Source organism: Rattus norvegicus, chromosome 5 (genome assembly GCF_021556685.1).
Source record: "Rattus norvegicus strain SHRSP/BbbUtx chromosome 5, alternate assembly SHRSP_T2T, whole genome shotgun sequence".
Classification (NCBI taxonomy): domain Eukaryota; kingdom Metazoa; phylum Chordata; class Mammalia; order Rodentia; family Muridae; genus Rattus; species Rattus norvegicus.
In genome coordinates, this window is record NC_141538.1 from 57086304 (window position 1) to 57092422 (window position 6119).

Sequence of the window (6119 nt, forward strand, 5' to 3'; positions counted from 1 at the left end):
CAGGGAAGGGTTGGGACATGGAGGAAGGTAATAGTCCACATGTGCCTGGCATTTGTTCAGAGCAGTGTGCAGAATGTAATGCTCTTTTGTAAGAAACGTTTTATGATTTTTAAAATAAATTTAGTGAATCTATTCTTGGTATTTTCTTTTTTTAAGACAATTTTTTTTCAAAAGGTGGTTGAACTTTCAAGCCCACCCCTGTACTAAACACTAAGATTGATTTTCAGCAGCTCCACTGATGGATATAACTATACCTCTTGGATATAGACACAATGTATTGGCAAATTCAGTTTGGGTGATTTCTTAAGGGTTGAAAGGAATTGGCTTGATAAATTTCCATCACAGATTCATGGTTATAATAAGCTTGGGATTTTGTTTGCTTTTGCAAATGTTTGCCACTACTTTTCAACAGTTTTCTGTTAGTCATGGAGAACTACAGTGGGGAGCAATACTACAAGAGTTAAGCATCTGAAGTATATGCTAGAAGCCTGATGGCCAATGGGCTTTATTAACCAGAGTAACACTTGGTTTTATAAGTGGCTGATGCTGAATAAATCCTGCACATTTTCGTTAGATAATTTCTCACCTATAGACTTAAAACTGCCAACCAGCTAGCATCTTGTTAGTTGAACTTCATATATATATATATATATATATATATATATATACACATATATATACATATAATATATATAAATTGTATGCACAATGAAAGAAAATAGAGCACCATTTCTCTGTTCTGTGTTGAATTATGTCTGTGTTGAATTACGTAGGAAATGCTTGGGAACAATTAAAAAAAATGGTAAACGTTCTTGTGGATGTTTTGTGTAGTAACTTGGCATCTGTTCAAAACCCATATCTAAATAAAACTTTCATGATGTTTGTTTTGACATGTCTCCAATTTGAAAAGGGGTTGATTGATACATTTAAGTTTGGTGAAGTATTTCTGGAACAGTAATACTATTCCAGAATAGGGAATAGTAATCTTAAATTTAAAAAAATACTAAAAATAAAAAGAAACACATCAAAATAGGAAAAATCAAAGAGAAACCACAAGAAGAATGTATAGGTGCACACATACACACATGTTCTCATTCAACTGATCCGTTTCCTTACTAGCTTAGGAAGAATTATACTTCTCTTTTGCCACTAGCTTTATACTTACATAGTTTTTTCTGAAAATGCAGACAGTTGACAGTTTTTTAAGATTTTCAATTCTTACTGAACATGTACACTTCCCCCCTTGCCATCACCTGTGTTACAGTTATTGTCATGTCCAGTGGAGCCAGTTGGGGGAGGGGTCTCTCAGTTCTCTCTTTACTCATTTTGTTCCTCGACCAAACAGTATTAGCTTCATTTCCCTAACTCATAGCATTTTCCTAAAATAAACTTCAACCAAGGAGAATCCACTTTATCTGATACAGTTTTGTATCTGGCATACTCAAGTGGTGAGTGAAAGATTTTATGAATTAAACATTCTGAAACTAACTGATCAAGAAGAATGAGTAATTTTAAGATGTGATATGCGGTATCAATTATCCCAGAGCAAGCTATTAAAACAAAATTTGGCTAGAGAAAATGAAAACTTTAAAGTTTATTATTCTAGAAAATGTCTACATAGTATACCTAATAAATAATATCACTTTTGCTTATGGATCTGAAACAATCGTATCATGAAATATTGAAAACTGCTTATAAGGGGAACATCAGCAATACAAATATATAAGAATGTGTATTCTTTGCCTTAAACAAGCTTTTCAGTTTCATGAGATCCCATTTATCAAAAGCAATCTACAAATCCCATGCAATTTCCACAAAGGTTCCAACATATATTTTTTAAGACCCGGAAAGAATAATACTCAACTTCAAATGAAAAAGAAAAAGGCCCAGAATAACTAAAAGAGTCCGGTAAAATAAAAGAACATCTGGAGTTATCACCATACCTGATTCAAACTGTACTATAGAGCAATAGTTGTAAAAATGCATGGTATTGTTATAAAACACAAACAGGTTAGTCAATGGAATCAAATTGAAGACAAAGACATAAATCCACATATCTATGGACAACTTATTTTTGATAGAGAAGCAGATATATACAGTGTAACAAAGGAAGCATCTTCAACAAATAATGCTATAACTGGATGTCTACATGCATGATGATACAAATAGATTCGTATCTATCACTCTGCACAAAACTGAAGTCTAGTGAATCAAAGACCTCAACATAAAACCAGATACACTGAACCTGAAGGAAAAGAAATTGAGGAATACCTTTGAACTCCTTGGCACACGAGACAACTTCTTGAATAGAACACCAGTGGGTCATGCAAGAAGATCCACAATTAATAAACAGTATCTTATGAAACTGAAAATGCTTCTGTAAGCAAAGGACTCCCTTAAAAGAACAAAATGGCAGCCTGTAGAATGGGGAAACATCTTCACCAGCTTCACATCTGACAAAAGCTTATATCCAAAATATATAATGAACTTTTAAAACTAGAGATCAACCAGCCAGGTAATTCAACAAAAAATGGGATACAGAACTAAACAGAGAATTGTCCGCAGAGGAATCTCTAATGGCTCAGAATTACTTAAAGAAATGTTCAACTTCCTTAACCAAAAGGGAAATGTGAGTATTATTATTATTATTATTATTATTACTATTATTATTATTATTATTAGTAGTAGTAGTAGTAGTAGTAGTAGTAGTAGTACTAGTAGTAACTACTGCACCTGTCAGAATGGCTAAGTTTAAAGACATAAGTGACAACTCATACTGTCAAGAATTCGGAGCAAGAACAGCACTCCTCCAGTGCTGATGGGAGTTTAAACATACCTAAAGGATGCTCCGGCATACAGCAAAGACACATGCTCCACTATGTTCACAGCAGCCTTTTTTATAGTAGCCCGAAGCTGGAAAGAAGCCAGATGCCCTTCAACAGAGGAATGGATACAGAAAATGTGGTACATCTACACAATGGATTACTACACATGTATCAAAAAGAATGACTTCATGAAATTCATAGACAAATGGAATGAATTAGAAAATATCATCCTGAGTGAGGTAACCGAATCACAGAAAAACACACATGGTATGCACTCACTGATAAGTGGATATTAGCCCAAAAACTCAATTACCCAAAATCCACAGACCACATGAAACTCAAGAAGAAGGATGACCAAAATGCAGATGCTTCACTCCTTCTTAAAAGGGGAACAAAAATATCCATAGGAGGGAATTGGGAGACAAAGTTTTGAGCAGAGACTGAAGGAACAGCCATTCAGAGCCTGCCCCATGTGTGGTCCATATATATGTACAGCCACCAAAACTGGATAAGATGGATGAATCTGAGAAGTGCATGGTGACAGGAACCAGATATAGATCTCCTAAGAGACACAGGCAGAACATGTCAAATACAAGGCGAACGCTAGCAGCACACCACTGAACTGAGAACAGGAGCCCTGTTGGAGGAATTAGAGAAAGAAGTGAAAGAGCTAAAGGGGCTTGCAACCCCATAAGAATGACAATGCCAACCAAACAGAGCTCCCAGGGACTAAACCACTACCCAAGGATGGACCGATGGCTCCAACTGCATATGTAGCACAGGATGGCCTTGCTGGGCACCAATGGAAGGAGAAACCCTTGGTTCTGCAAAGGTTGGACCCCCAGTGTAGGGGATTGTCAGGGGGAAGTGCAAGAGGGGGTGCATGGGAGGGGAACACCCTTATAGAAGGGGAAGGGGAGGGGTTAGGAGACTTACCGACAAGAAACTGGAAAAGGGAATAATATTTGATATGTAAATAAATATCCAATTAAAGAAAGAGAGAGGAAAAAAATAGTGTACAGAATTTAAAAATCAATATGCCTTTTTCTCAGAAAAAGACTGGAAATAAATCTACCTCAACTCTCAGCTATACCATTCCTGCTCATATACCCAAAAGATGCTCCATCATACCCCCAAGGACAGATCTACTGTGTTCGTAGCAGCTTTATTTGTAATAGTGAGAAACTGCAAACAACCCAGATGTCCCACACCAAAGAATAGATGATACGGAAAATGTGGTACATTTACACAATGTAATACTATTTAATTATTAAAAGCAAGGACATCATGAATTTGCAGGCAAATGGATCGAACTAGAAAATATCATCCTGAGTATGGTAACTCAGATCCAAAAGAAAATACATGATATGTACTCATTGATAAGTTGGTATTAGCTAGAAAATACAGAACACCCATGATATAGCCCAAAGAAGTTAAAGAAGAAAGAAGGCCCACCACAAGGATGCTTGCACCACACTGAGAAGGGGAAGAGGGGGCAGAGGGAAGGAAGGACATGAGTGGGAGAGGTGGGGGAGGGGCAATATCAAGTATAGGGAGACAGGAGAGAAGCACAAATGGCCAGGAGAGTGAATGGAATCTGCATCTGCCCAGAGTGGATGTGGGGGTATCTGTAGGAAGTCCCAGAGAGCTGAGATAGGGGAGGCTCCCAGAAGTCAATTTTGCTTACCTTGACTGAGATGCCTAACAGTGGGGGCATAGACCTGGAAGAGGTCACTTCCTACAGTCCGTTCAGGCATATGGAAACCAACTCACCCACAAAATGTTGGACCCAAAACTTACCTTAATACTCTGCTATGCTTGCAGATAGGAGCCTAGCATCACTGTTCTCTGAGAGACTTTACATAGCATCATATTGAAACACATTCAGACACCCATAGTCAAATATTAAATGAAGGTCAGGGACATTTAATGGAACAGATAGGGAAGTATCGATGGACCCGAAGGTATATGGAAAGGCCACAGGAAGAAAAAAAGTCAATGAATTCTGACTCCTGAGAGCTCTCAAAGTTTGAACCACCAACCAAAGGGAATGCATAGGCTGGAACAAAACCCTGGGTACAACGTAGCAGTAAGTCAGCTCAGAAAAACACACATGGTATGCACTCATTGATAAGTGGCTATTAGCCCAAATGCTTGAATTACCCTAGATGCCTAGAACAAACGAAACTCAAGACGGATGATCAAAATGTGAATGCTTCACTCCTTCTTTAAAAGGGGAACAAGAATACCCTTGGCAGGGAATAGAGAGGCAAAGATTAAAACAGAGACAGAAGAAACACCCATTCAGAGCCTGCCCCACATGTGGCCCATACATATACAGCCATCCAATTAGACAAGACGGATGAAGCAAAGAAGTGCAGACCGACAGGAGCCGGATGTAGATCGCTCCTGAGAGACACAGCCAGAATACAGCAAATACAGAGGCGAATGCCAGCAGCAAACCACTGAACTGAGAACGGGACCCCCGTTGAAGAATCAGAGAAAGGACTGGAAGAGCTTGAAGGAGCTCGAGACCCCTTATGAACAATAATGCCAAGCAACCAGAGCTTCCAGGGACTAAGCCACTACCTAAAGACTATACATGGACTGACCCTGGACTCTGACCTCATAGGTAGCAATGAATATTCTAGTAAGATCACCAGTGGAAGGGGAAGCCCTGGGTCCTACTAAGATTGAACCCCCAGTGAACTAGATTGTTGGGGGGAGGGCGGCAATGGGGGGAGGATGGGGAGGGGAACACCCATAAAGAAGGAGAGGGGGAGGGATTAGGGGGATGTTTGCCCGGAAACCGGGAAAGGGAATAACACTCGAAATGTAAATAAGAAATACTCAAGTTAATAAAAAAAAGAAAAAAGTCAGCTCAGTCTTAACAGCTGTCTTATTTGGCCTCAGTGAGAGCAAATGTGCTTAAATTTTTATGAAACTTGATGTGCCAGGGTGGGCAGATACCAAGGAGGGAGATCTACCTTCTCAGAGTGGGTGGGGGAAGAAGGGCGGATTGTGTGAGGGAGAACCAGGAGGAAGAGCATAAATTCATCATCATAGTCAACGTTGTTATCATTGTCGTTGTAGTCGTCGTTGAGGTCTTCATCGTCCTCATCATCATTAGGAATGGGTTTCCTAAAGACCCCTAAACTAAATACTGCAAATATCACTGCTTAGAGAGAGGAAACACAGGAACACTGTACTCTCCTTTTTTACTGTTGCTGAGATGCATATTCCGTGAATTTATTTCAGTGTTCTCTGTTATGTTTCCAGATTTCCTCCTGATGA